The sequence below is a fragment of the Erithacus rubecula genome (assembly GCF_903797595.1).
Source record: "Erithacus rubecula genome assembly, chromosome: 4".
Classification (NCBI taxonomy): Eukaryota; Metazoa; Chordata; class Aves; order Passeriformes; family Muscicapidae; genus Erithacus; species Erithacus rubecula.
The window spans coordinates 14,932,642-14,947,430 of NC_136686.1; the positions used below are offsets into that span (position 1 = coordinate 14,932,642).

General features: G+C 37.6%; 1 protein-coding gene across 3 annotated transcripts in view; it reads right to left on the reverse strand.

The window, feature by feature from the left end:
• The window catches only part of FGD4 (FYVE, RhoGEF and PH domain containing 4), a 98,791-nt gene that overhangs the window by 71,268 nt on the left and 12,734 nt on the right, over positions 1-14,789 (reverse strand). Inside the window, exon 1 of one of the 3 annotated variants that reach the window (XM_079303443.1) lies at positions 628-646. The exons of the other annotated variants lie outside the window; for them this stretch is intronic. The gene's annotated coding sequence lies outside the window, so the exon portion shown is untranslated. Of the gene's footprint in view, positions 1-627; positions 647-14,789 lie in introns of those variants that run through there. 3 annotated transcript variants of the gene reach the window in all.

The following is a 14,789-nucleotide window of genomic DNA, read 5'->3' on the forward strand; positions in this document are numbered from 1 at the left end:
CATAATTTGAAAGCTCAGTATGAATTATAATGATCTTTTTGGTCATATTACTTCTAGCAACCTCCTGCAACTGTAACAGCAGAAACATCAAATTTTCACACTCTTTCTTCTCAAAATTTCAGGTTATAGAAGGAAGTGATAGCTGAACAGAAATTAATGAAAGAAAAACTGTGGTTTGCAGAGTTTGTGGTTTGCAGAGTTACCTTTGACTTCAGCACTACGACCATTAGGAGTGACTGCTGTCATCAACAGGAAAACAGCTGCATCCGACAGCGTGCAAAGAGCACTTACTCACCTGGACCACAGTCACACAGAATTCAGGAGCATTATATCATGTATTACATTGCCACTTATTTAAACTTACATTCTTGTATTTAAGCTTCCATTAGCTTTATATGACCAATAATTAAGGCTGCATTGTAATACTGTTAATTTTTTTCAGCTCTTGAAATAGTCTACTTCCATTGCTTCAGAAAATTGTAACTCATACTGAGTTTAAGGCAATTCCACACTATCATGGGATACAATATAGCAAAATCTGTAGTCTAACAGGTTTCACATTCAGCTCTTAATCAGTCCCTCTAGTCCATAACAAGTAAAATCTTTAGTAAATTGTGACAATCCTACCTGGAAGCCACAAAATGAAGACAAAACACCCCAGGAAAGATTTTCAGTTCAGTCCTACATGATCCAAAACAACCAATCTCCAAAATGCATCTACACTCCAACTCAGAAGAAATCAGAATTCAAATTCAAGACATGTATTTGTCACAGCAAAGACATCTACATTTGTGATTTATCAGAAGTGATGTTAAAATGGATATAAATACTCCAGCTGACTCAACAGAGCACAGCAGCAGTGGATGATTGCCAAACTGACTTCAAGTACATTCCTCTGAACACAACATGCATCCTGTACTTCTGCCACCTCCTAAAGCAGCAGCTGGCTGCCAGAAACACCTATGTTTCCTATTCAATGGAGAGACTGATCAATATTTCATTGTAAAAGGCAAAAGCATCCATTTTGCTTTCACAAAGAGCTTGAGAAACTCTAAAGACACAACGGAAAGAGAGTCTAGTCACAGTTATTTAGACTATGACGACACTGTGAACCACAAGAAGCCTTACAGTCTTCCTCAGTCATCTCTCTGGAGATCTGAGGGATTATGATGCCTAGATTTGGAAGCAAAAAGATCTGAGAAGTTCTTTCAGGATATACAGGAAGCCTACGTATTAAGTGCAGTACATGATGGTAAACATTTCCTTTTTACTCTCTCCTCTTTGACAGCAAGGATCTCCAGTGAATGCTGATTTAGGAAGGCTATCAACCTCTAACCCAAAATAAGCAAAATTGTTACGTGCATTCAGAGGAATGTTTCCCTGCTCACTTCTCCCATTTCCAGGAATGTAACAGAATGATGGCTATGTTTGATTATATTAAAAAAAAAAAAAAAAGTTTATTTTTAAATGAACAACCAAAATTAATGAGTATTTTGGGGTTAGACTTTGTTGGTCATACACTACATCACAAAAAGGGGCAAAGCTTCAGACATTCTGGAAACAGTAGCTTAGCAGAATTTTACCCTCATCTACTCAATATCCAGTTTCAGTAGAGCACCCAATAGGGGAAAAAAAGTGCTAACTCCTTGAAACAGGAAAATCTGGTAACAAAACAGAAACTCCTACAGTCCAATCCATAATCTGGCTCAGATTTGCAAGCAAGAAAGCAGAAGAGGAGCTGCTAGAGGAGATGCACATATGCACAGAATTTTTTTTTTTATCAGAGAAGGTGAGAATATTGGGGGGTGGGTGCTGGTGCTGTTTGGCTGGTTGGTTTGAAGCCTATAAACAAACTGGGCCCTGCAGAGTTATTATTAATCATGATCAAATCACATCAGGTTGTCAACGTCTGATTGCCCTTACACTTGAACATTCTGTACATGTCCCTCTGATTTAAAATGGCAAAATATTAATCAGCAGTGGCAGCACACAAGGTATTTTCATGCAGCAAGAGCCAAATAAAGTGGAAATTACTCACAGAGCTAAACATGAACAAAAGCTCTTTAAGTTTGCTTTGTGCCAAAATCTTCATGCTATCCATATTATTATTCAGCCAGTGCACACTGGAAATTTTTTTTCTAAATTTTCTTTTAAATAAAGAAGTGCTTAGATGAGCAATGCCACAAAAGGAAAAAAAAAAAAAAAAAGCACACCTACACACACAAAAAAGATACACACTTTAATTTGGGTCCCTCTCCCTTCACTGCAGATTTTGAATAACAGCCTAGCATTTTGCCAAGGCTGTGGCCACATGCACCCATGACTCTGACTCACCATTTTAGACTGCAAACACTGTTATTTATTCTTTAGTTGCTCCCAAATCTTTTTATGGTTTAGGGCATCCTCATTATGACTCTGAAATGAGTTGCACACAGAAAGACATACTGAAGCCAGAAGAGCTCTGTGGTATACACTTACACCTTTAAAAACTAAAAATAACAGAAGCATTTACAAACCACAAAAAAAAAAAAGAAAAAAAAAGGACCATCAAAAATAAAAACCAAAAAAAAACAAAAAAGCAAAAAAAAAAAACAAAAAAAAAAAACCCAAAAAACAAAAAAAACCCCAAAAACCAAAAAAAGAAAACCCCAAGGAAACAAAAAAACACTCACCAACCAAACAACAGTTAAGTTTTGCCTTTTCCAAGGATTTCTTTGTCCTCTTTTGAACAGAGTTTGAACATCTTCATTGTCTTGCAACATGTCCAAGGCATTCATCAGAATATTTTGTTAAGCCTTTCTGTCAACTACCATGACTGACATGAGACTGTGGGGAGGGAGTGGAGGTGGGGGGTGGAAATGATGACTTTTTACCTCTTCTAGAACTGAAACTGTTTATATGAATCATGGTATTCTCATAAGACTTTCAAAGCAGATGCATGAACCTGGGAAATCAATTCAAAATCAAGGAAATAAATACTTAGCTACAACAGGCATGTATTTGCTGCTGCACCTTAAGGAATACATTTTTGCAGGATTTGGATCCTAGAGCTCATTATCACCTTATCTGTTGTTTTTATTATATACCTGAACTCTTGGAAGGGCAAATGAAAAATGACTATTCAAGAATAAATTCTATCTTAAGTGTATAATTACTTCAGGACAGAAGCTCACAGTAACTTAAAAAATAAGGAAAATGTCTCAAGATATGATATCACATATTATATGATATATTCAATGAGAAAATTAATTAACTTATTGCAGCTATGGAGCTGAACTAGAGGAAACAGGAATAATGACCAAAACATAACTTATTTTGCTATCCAAGACAAAACAGTTTGTGCATATTTTTCTCCTCTAGGAGGCAAAACAACTGCTTTATTTGCCTTACAAAGAACATCAACCAACAACAAAGATTATTTCAGCAGGCCCATGCTTTGGGCCATTTATAATGCCAGTTAAACAGCCAGGCATCTAAACTCTTACTGGAACATTTGCAGCTCAAACAGGCAACCTAGCAAGTGTTGTCAGACCACCTTCTCTGGGTCAAGCTGCACTACCCACTGCCTCCACTCAGGCAGTAGTTTAGTTTTGAAGGAATCATAGAAAGGTTTGAGTTGGAAGAAACCTTAAAAACCATGTAGTACCAAACCCCTGCCATGGGCAGGGACACCTTCCACTACACCAGATTGATCAGAGAACCATCCAAGCTGGCCTTGAATGCTTCCAGGGATGGGGCATCCATAAACTTCTCTGTGCAACCCTTTCCAATGTCTCTCCACATTCACAGTAAAGAATTTCCTCTTAATATCCACCTAAACTGGAGGCAATGCTCCAGATGTAGTGAGACCACGAACTGGCTCACTTTCCATGACCCAACACAGTTGGTGCACAAAGGAACATTTTGGTCTCATGTCCCCATATCTGCATTGCTCTCCAAGCATCACCTGCTGCTATTGCACAGAGATTTTTCCAAAGGGACAGTAAAACACTATTTTGCCCATAATGAACTGCTTGGAGTTGCTCTCAATCCATTTTTCCAGTCTGACACAGTCCTTCTGGAAAGCATCCCTACCCTACCTATATCATCTGCTCCCTCTCCACGTAATATCATCCTCAAACTTGATGAAGATGCTCTGCCTTCCATTGTCCAGGTAGTTCACTGCATAATAGAGCAGTATCAATGCCAGGGTTAACCCAGGAAAAAGGAACTCCTTTTCTTTCCCTGTCTGCCATTTGGCTGGCCTATCAATTGACTAGTGTCTTCCAAAGGACTACTAAAAGTAGTTTGGGACCCAAAGCCACCTCCAGAATCACTGTCTGACCATGTCTATATTCAAAGTGCAACATTCCATAAATGTAAGTACAACAGCATAAGGTGGCTCCTCTTCTAAGCTCAAATACCAGTTTACCTCCAGGCAAACTGCTCTATTTAGAGCATAATTTAAAGTACAAGAATCTCACCAGTAACTGTTAGTCATTATCTGTCTCCATCTGCTACATTTCAAGTGTTTTATGTTCTTCCTTGTCCTGAACTGTTTGTGTACATGGCAGAAAAAAAACATAAACAAAGAAAGAGACAAGAAGAACTTTTCAAAGATGTTCTGGTGGGTTTCTTTCCCCAGGGTGCTTTGAAGAGCTTTTGAGTTCAGTAATTGCGTACAATGGAAATTATGTTTACATTTTTGGTATATGAAGGCACGGCACAACAACTTGTATAAAAATTAATGAATATAATAAATGTCAGAGTAACATGTTAGGTTTGGGTTCTTGGCATTTTATTCAGAGAGGAGTGGGAACTATGAAAAAGCAGAAAAACATAGTAGCAATACCAATTTATCATTATTCATAGAGAAAAGGTTTGCAGATAATTTCCATAGGTGAAGCCCAGCTCCACCTTGGACCTTAGCTGAAGTCATATGCAAACTGATGACACATATGGTACCCCAGGGAACTTACAAACTAACAATAGGCACAGCTGCTGAATTATCCCTTCAAAAAATGCAGTTATACTATGGAAAAAAACCTAACTTGGACTTCTTTTCACTAATCTAGAATTTTTACTTTTGGCTGACTATTAAATCTTGCACAGTTTATTTAGGGTGGGGAGGAATTGCAGAGAGGAGTACTCTAGGGCAATAGAGAGATTAAGCTTAGATGAGAGACTAAATTCAGACAACAGAACATAGATTACCAAGAAGACACCACAGAAAACATGTAAACAGTTTAATAAACCTTTCCATAAAGAAAAGGTGGCTTCACGTTCTATGAGATATATGAGCTCTATTATAAACTAAGACATGTTACTCCTTTTCAAAGAAGGAAATTCACTCTCACCACTATGTCCTTCTCACATTCAAATGCAAAACCAAATCAGAGATATCTGCATAGGTCACAGAGATGCTTTGAAAGAAAATTTAAAAAAAAACAGAAACGAACAAACAGAAAATTATTCATGAAGATACCTAGCAAATACAGCAATCCAAACAGGAAAAAGTTATGGAATTACAATGATATCCTGCATGGAGAACTTAAAACATAAGAAAATTCCTATGGTAAGCTACTGAATTGCTTCAAGAAATCCAAGTTCAAAATCTTTATCTCTACAAAGGATTTCTCCCTCAACATATTCCTCAATTCTCTGTGCAGACTTCTGTGTGCATAACCCCAGCATTAATAATCCCACTGACTATGAGCACAGGAGGAGGAAACAATCATTAATTACTTGAGGCTGTGCAGATATTTGTAAGGCAAGAAAAATGAACATGCAGTTCTTGATGGCACCCATGGTGTTTTCAGGCAGTCATACAGGAGAGGGGGAAAAAAAGGGAATCAGGAATGAAAATAAAAATCAGACTTTGTTCTAATATGGCATAGAGGAAATTGCTTTCCCATTAGAGTACAAATAAATATCACCAACAGCCTGACACAAAAGGGAAGACGAAAACAACAGGAAAACTTGCCAGCTGGGGAAAGCAGTAATCATCTGCCAAGGATCATTTTAGGGCTGCAGCTGCTTGTCTCTGCCAAGTTGAAAGAGTTAGCTGTTCTAAAAGTATATTTGAAAAATGCCACTAGGGAGTTTCAATACTGACCTTGTATGGAAAAATTCCACTGAGGAGACAGCAAATTTCCAGGATCCCGGGAATTTTGTTAAAAGTCATCTCATGATTTCCCAGGTTCAGCATCAAAAGAGCTATTCCAAAAATGCTACCAGTGTTGCTTTTTCCCTTCTCACATCCCTACCCACAGAGTTGCCAGTCTCCCATGTGCCTGTCTGGATTTAGTTTTGCACATCCCACTCCAAAGGGAACAACTTCTAGACTGAGAGTGTTGCTACTACTGTATCATCACAAATCTATTTTTACTGTGTGATGCATGGGGCTTCTGGGAAGGCAGTGGCTATAACATTTCTCTGGGTATTTTAAGATTATTCATGTACATGGCTCTCAGCAATACTACTTGTTGATATTTTAGAGAAGCTCTTCTGATAAGCTCACAAGTATTTTAGGACTTAAAAGGGCTGAATCTATCAAAAAGACCCAACCAACCAAAAAAACTAAGAAAAAAGCAGCAAGGTTTTCCTCCTATAACAGTGTGCTTGAAACTCAACTACTTTTTTCAGATTAAAAGTTTTTAAGAGAAAAATCTGTCTGTATATCACAGCATTGATATCAAGAGACATGAAGGATGATCAAATCACCTTTGTGATATTTCTGAGAGTTTAACAGAAACCCCCTCAGACAGGTGATAAAGAAAGAAGTGATGTAAAGGTGAACAAACCAACAAAAAAAGTGATTCATTATATAACATCTGCACATATGTTTCAAATATATCAGTATCAGCTGGAAAAAGCATGGAAAAAAAAGGTGTAGGAAGAAAACCTGATCTAAAAGTGCAGTGTCACATCCTTTAACACACCCACAATCAGCTGACATGTATTTTAACCACTCAAGACAACCAGGACACATTTATTCTAGATTAGAAACTTTTAGCCAGAAATTCTACTATCCTTTCTTTTGAATCAGAAGCAACTGTCAGAATGACCTAAAATTTAAGACTTTTGAGGGAAGAGGCAGATGCAATCTTTTTCATTTGTAGTAACAAGGCTGAATAGTACCCAATGTGTGTGGGGAGTTACTCTGCACTGAAAGTGATAATTTGCCAAAATATTAGATGACTATCATCAGGTATTATTATAAAATCTTAAATACCTATGTAGCAAGCATGACAAAAAGTAGAAGCCACTGGAAGCCACAACCATTATACACAACCATAAACAAAGGGCAGAATTCTGCTGGAACCTGGCAGTTCATTATTTTGTAGTATTCCCCTCCACAATTATGCTAACAACAGCAGTTCAATCACGGTTATTGTATTTCACTGCTGTTTCAGAGCAATCAGTATGGATGTTATTTTCAGTGACAGATAATTCTCCAAGGCAGTATAAACCTCCTGATGAAAAAGTAGCCAGCCAACCATTTACTGTCCTATTTACAGAACAACTGGTCCATGAAACAGAAACCTCAATATCCTACTTCAGCCTCAAAAGTCTTATCAAGGGACATAGAAGGAGAGAGAAAAACTCAAGACAGAATGGGACACCAAAGAAGTTTTCCATAGGCTTGACGACATTCAAGAGAGATTTAAAAAAAAAAAAAAAATTAACATTCACTTTGCAAAAGTCAGTTTAAAAGTGCCTTCTAAACAAAAGATGTGTTTCTTAGCCCATCCTTTCCATTGTACTAATACATATACAACAACAGTATTTAAAAGTTCAAATGTCAAGATGTGTAAAAGTACAAAGAAAATTTATCATCAAGTTTACAATTATCTATCAAATACTCACCATATCTTCCAGAGGTGTAAAGATAAGACTACGTATCTGGAATACATTCATGAAGAAGATGGAAGTTTTAAAAATAAACCTAATTGCAGACATTGCCACTGGCTCACCAGTTTCATTTTGACTGTTTTAAAGATAAAGTACCAATGAGGAATGCTTACCTTTTTCTTTTTTTTTTTTAATTTAATTTTTTGTTTCAAAATGGATACAAGTTTCACAAAACAACCCAAGCTATTCTCTCAGATATCTGGATGAACACTGGGAATCTTCACTACATAAGTACTGTATTTCATTAAGTTTGATTCTCACTGCAGTTAAAGTGTTGTGTATCACAGATCTTACAGCCATAGTGCAGTCTGGTTAAAAAAAAAATAAAATAGAATTACCATGAGTTCTTTCTAGGCAATGTCAAGATCCTAAAGACAAAAATTCTCAGAAGATCATATATCAAGTCAGTAGAGAAAAGAGCACAGGGACAAGACTTGAACTCTGATAGACATCTCAAATCAAAGGACTTCCAAGTATCCCAGGAGACCAGGAGAGAATAGAAACTTCTGAGCCAGAAAGTGCCTTGAACAAAGCTCTGTATGGCCAGCTCAGATCATCGAGGAAATCAGAAGGAAAGAATAACAGTAAAAAAGACCTCATGATGGAACCACCTTAGCAGACTGAACTTGGCAGAAAAGGGTCTCTGGGAGAACCTGAGAGACATCAGCCACACAGGAGCAGCTGGCTGCCCTCACACCACCTACATCAGTCTCCCCTGCTGAGGGAGGCTCAGCAGCACTCGAGGCTGAACATGGAAACTGAAAAAAAATAAGTCTAAAACCTAGACAAACATATCATATATCCTCACCATGTGAAAATTACAGTTCTCTGACTGTAGTTGGCTTGATTTGTCTTGGCTACTTTAGACATAAAAGAAGCAGTTTAGGAAGATGGGAAGGTTGTTTTTTTCAAATGTATGACAACACTTCAGCTTGGAACAGTAAGTGCAGCACTCATCTGTGCTTTGTTTTTTTGGATTTACAAAACCAAACCTGGACTCTCCTACCCCAGCCTGGCTTCTGTAAAATTTACAGAACCAAAATGAGCAATATTACTTTAATATACTTTCTTTTAAGCGAACATTTCCCATTGAAAATGGTATTTCACACACAGAACATCAGTTCTTTATGCTGTGTTCCCAGAACTCCTACAACAACACCAATACCTTGTTTAAAGCATCATTTTCTTCCCTCCTTGCTTCAAACACACACAACTCCATCAAAAGAGAAGGACTTCATGGTTCCAGCAAGACAGCAGAGAGAAAATAAGGCTTTTCATCTGCCAAAAAGTACAGATAGACCAATGTAGCTCATTCTTTAGTCATATAAGACTTTGAGGTTATGCTTTCCCAAACAAGGCCCCATCTACACTTCAAGCACAATAAGCAGATTTACCAAAAAGAGAACACTTAGAAAAATAAGTCTGAACAGCAGGATTCAATTTTGGTTCAGTGTACTCAAAAGCTTGACTTCCTACCCTCTTTACTCTCCCCTAGATGTACCAGTGAAAGAGGCACTGCTCTTCTTAAGGCTCTGGCCCAAAAATCTTAACACTCTAACTTTGAGCACAGAAGTGATATTTGAAGTGGCCTCCATGTTCAGATCCCACCACACTGAGTTTAGTGCAGAACACCAATCATCTACAAAGAATACCATCAATAAATTGATCTCAACAAGTGGTTTCAATATATCACCAGGTAAAAACCCACTCAGGTTTATTTGGCCGTCTTGCAAACACCATGGCAAAGAAGTTTTAAATGTCCATTGGATTAGGATGGCAATCTAAAACTCATCACCAGCACCAGTGGTCTGTCACTGACCATCCTGCAACTCCTAAGTTACAGCAATCCTGACAGAAGTCACTTCCAAAAAGCCTTTTCCATTACAACAGTAGTAGGACATTAGGCATTCATTGTTCCCAGTATTAACTGAGAAATAAAATATTTTCAACAACTGAAGCATTTTTAAAGAAGAAAAGAAGTCAACCCATATAGGCCAGTGCAGGCTCCCACATGACAGATACAGGAATCACGAATGCTGTGAGCCCAGGAGTCGGCGGAAGGAAGGAATGTTTTGCTTTATGCAAAGCAGCTCTGAGTACTGAGAGATATCAGGACCTTACCCAGCATGTTTATAGAGTGCTTTAAGAGCTTCTGAGAACAGCCTTGATCACTACCAAATCATGTTAACAAGCATAAAAAGCATGATAAATTGAAGAAGCAGAATTTGGGGGGGTTGCACTTGTTTTTCCTGCACATGGCAATATACCTACACTGAACAAAATTGGCTAAAACAATGTACTAATATTTCGTAGGAGAATTCCTGAAAGTTCTCCCTTTGATTTACCTTGCTCTAAAAGGAAATAAGTGGTAGTTTTCCCTTTTCATGGGAAAATGAGCAGCTCTCCATCTTTGGTATTTTCTTTCGTAATTGTGGAACTAAATAGCATAGCAGAGACCTCAGTGACACGTTCTTCATCTTAAGCCAGATTTAGAATAGCCTTGAAAGAAATGCCATGCACAGACTCATTTTCTAATAGAGCCTCCTTTCTCCATCTTTGATCCTCACAAACTTGCTCTGACAGCTACATTATGGAAGAGGTCACCACCACAAGCCAGCTATTCTGATCACCTCCGAGAAGCTGGCAACCCAGGAAAGATGTAGGAAAACAGTTCATGGGAACAGCACAAATAAAGGAGTGCACATAATGGAAATTCAAGGGCAGTGACACGCCTGGCTACTGCATAGCCATGTCATACAGTTAATAGAATTACGTGGCAGCAGTCTTTCCCAGAGAAGTAAATCACTGAAACATTTCTGAAGCTTGTCTGCCAAACATCTCATATTTCATTTACTATCCTTTTACAGCAGCAAGTTGTTCACAGACTAAATTTGCCCCATTTGAGTTATGCATAAACCCTTTAGATTGATCTATTTAATAAAAATTAAAGTCACATTTTAAAAAATAGGAAAATTTTTCTTAAAAGGCCTCTATTGGAGTTTGTAAATCCCACCAAAACCCCTTTTAATTGCACAGACACATAATGTACCCATACACCTTGCAGTCCCAAGCACTTTTCATTTTTCCTGAACTACTTCCATCACTTTTGGAAAATAGGTTATTTATTCTTAAAGAAAGCATGTGCATTATTCCATGGATGAGCAGAGTGGCTGCTGCAGCAGGTCAATAAGGCACTGCAGGAAGGGCAGTGCTGCTCTGCTCCCCTTTCAAAGACAGATCACAAGCACTGCCTTCATTAACAAGTATTGACTACCCTCTCTAATTACTGCATTCTAAACCTCACCTTTTCACTGCAGCACAAATCTCAGCTGCCCACAGAAGCCATTTGCTCAGCTTACATTTAGCTTTTCTGACAATTTCACATACTGAAAAGGGGCAGAAACCATTTTTTTATATATAGGCACCTTTGGTTTTCCAAAAATAGTTACAATACCTAGAAATGTAATTACTGACATTATTCCATCAAATTAGGTACTGGAATCTGTTGGTTTGCATGTTTAAAATTAGAAATAAAAATCCAATATTCAGACTTGTAAATTATTGAAACAGTTTTCAGAAGAGCTCAACCCCAATACCTCAGAAAAACAGGATATTTAGCTGTTACATATGTATGTAAAATCCTGGCTGGAGAATTGAAAATTTCAAACTTGCTCTTGCAACTCTCTGATTAACCCCACTGAATAATACCTTTGCTTTTCCTATGCATAATTTAGAACAGATAATCAATCCCAATTAACTGCAAGCAGGAATTTAATTCAGAATCACATTGTTTCAGAACAGAATACTGCTTTTAAATTCCACATCCCTTCCCCCTCACCCCTTCAGTGTTTTTCAGTAAACAAACCCCCTGATTACTTCTTCACTTAAATACTTGCTGCATTGAATACTTGCCTTAAGGAAAGAAACTCTATAGGAAATGATGACATCCACAGCCTACCCTATTTTTCTGATGGATTCTTGTCTACATACAGGAATTTATTTACTTACCAGTAAAGACATCTACGAGCATTTGGTAAAAAATTAGGGACTCACATTTTCTCCTTAGGACAAAAGAGATTCTTTCTACACCTTTCTTCGTGCTATATCCTCAGAGCCACCACCCAAGGTGACAGCACAACCTAGACACTGAAGGGCTAGCTGTGTCTTCCACTTCCTTTTGTGGTTTTCAAGGCTAAAACAAGAGGGAGAGTTTTTTTTTCCACCAGAGTATTGCACTCTTCAGTTATTTTACGAATATGTGAAAATGTTTTTAAAGATAGAGTTTTAATCTTACATTTTGCTCTTATCTGTGGATGCAGAGAAAGATGGCAAGACCTGACACAAGCTCAGAACTCTTCCACTTCATGCTTACTGTTTACTATGCGTGCATAACCTCCTCCACAAAGCAGATACTTCAGTGAATAGTAAAACTCTACCCAGACAAATGGAAACCACAACACCGTGGCTACCAGAGGAACATGTTAGACTGGACTCATCATTCCCTGCAGAGCAGTATCATTGCCTGCTGAGCACTCCCTCTCCTTTCCACAGGAAAGGGTATGCTGACATCAATAGCAAGTGGGATTTTTGTCACCCATACCCGACCCCTGCCAGTTTATCTGTAAAAGAGGGTATCCACATAGAAAATACAAGATGGTCATAAATACACTGCACCTTATTCCAGCTACTCAGCAGAAGGAAGAAGTAATTATTTTTGGAGATCCGGGACACGAAGAAAGCTCATCTTACAGCAATTGCTTCTCAGTTTTGCAAGTACAGTATTGAGTTCACATAAACTAGTTTTGGAATAGTCATGCAACTGAAACATTCTACATTCATTTCACACTGAGTCGGTGTTTTGAGGGATGTCTCTTCACAACACCACTCTCAAAGCAATCCCAGTATCAGCAGAGCAGACCAAAAGCAATCCAATAAGCAGTTCCTGTATTTCTAATTTAATATTCTGTGGTGTAAAACCACCCTAAAAATATAGAAACATTACCTGCAATCTTTTGCACCATAGTCCTTTCAAGTGGTTTATATAGCAATATAAAGTTTTAAAAATTGTTTGTCCAATAAGATAGAGATATCAATCAAATAAAACATAGTAGCTGCCTCCTCTTTTTGAAATGGAAATTGACTTCTGATCCTTTAAAATTTCTTTTGCAGGAAATGCAATTCTGAAGGTAAAATTATACTTACCGCACAGACTAAGATAAATAGGTCAAAAATATTTTATCAAAGGAAATACTTTCAAAGCCTTTGAAGGCTAATGATATGCTCCTGAAATGAAAAATACATATACAAATGAGAATATTAAAAATGAAAATAACATTATGGGTTTGAAGAAACAGGTTGTAAAGAGCCTCAATCCGTTCAAAACTGTATTACTTGCTACACAGGGGTGCTTGCAAATAAATATTACAAAAATTTACAAAATTTGGGACACTAAATACAACAGGACTCAGTGTTTTGGCTTACAATTTGACAAAACAGTCCTAGAAATCATTTGTTTTTATTTAGATGGAACCACACTTGACAATACATCTGCTTCACGTGTCTGAAAAAGTATAACAATACATTTGTATATAATTTCTTATCAGGAGGGACAGGGAAAACATTGCTGAGACAAATTTTGCCAATCATCAGCAGAGTCATTAAGGGATTCAGAAGCATTCAACAAGCTCTTGAAACAGTCTCTGAAGGTGAAGTGTTAAATTGCACAGACACTGGAAAAATGAGAAGTGCACCAGCCCTCACTTGGGGTTTTTTTGGTTGTTTTGGGTTTTTTTTAAGAGCATGTATTGCCATAGAAGCATAAACAAAACTAAGTTTTAGAAAGGTTTCGCTACCCAGCATAAAAAACCACATTGCAGAAATGAAAAGCATAGTGCAGGAATTACAGCAAAACCACTAAAATGTTAAGGATATTCTGCTTTCTATCCATTTCCATAGGCAATTTATCCTCCATTACCAATTTCCATCATTGATCTCCAGCTCACAATTCATCACTCTCAAAGAAGGAAACATGCAGGTGAATTGTTCTGTTTGCATACCAGGCTTTGAAATACAAATAGAAAACTACCATGCTGAGCTATTGCTAACTGTAACCATTTCACAATTAATCACAGATTAATCTGTGAAAAAGAGAGCTTTTGAATTAAGTCTGTGGGAAACAAGCCTATGTTCTACACAGTCATATTTCTTTCACCTGATCATAAAAAGACCAGGTCTGATTTTATGTAAATATGTAGCAGAGAGGTCAGAAATCCCCTCACCTTTCACATGATATGGCAAATTTACTCAGCACAAATATTTCTATTGAATTACAGTATTATGAGGGACAGCATATTTGCAAACAATTCACAGTTAATCTAAATCTTAGAGAAACTAAATCTGATTTACCAGCTCTAGGTCAGAACTCAAGACTTTCAAAGAATTTGAAGAAGTTCAGTGTATGAACATCCAAAAAATCATAGACTGGTTGGGGTTGGAAGGGACCCTAAAGATAATCTAATTCCAAGTCCTCCACCATGGGCAGGTACAAATTCCAGCATACCAGGTTGCCAAGAGCCCAAACCAAACTGGCCTTGAACAAAACTTCTCCAGGCAACCTGTGCCTTACCATCCTATGAGTAAAAAATGTATTCCTAATATCTAATCTAAATCTCTCCCTTTTTCAGCTCAAAACTGCCCCCCTTGTTCTATCACTATCTCTTCCATTTAAGTCAGTTTGCTGTTTTGTTTAAAAGTATGCTGGAGTGAGGAGCTCCATCTGGAAATACAAATAAAAGAAGACAAAGGAAAGCATATCAGTTATCAGTTTGCCTTTTTATTCCCCTGAATATGAACAGGTTGGAACCTTTAAGGAGTCTAATATTATACCTCCAAACACA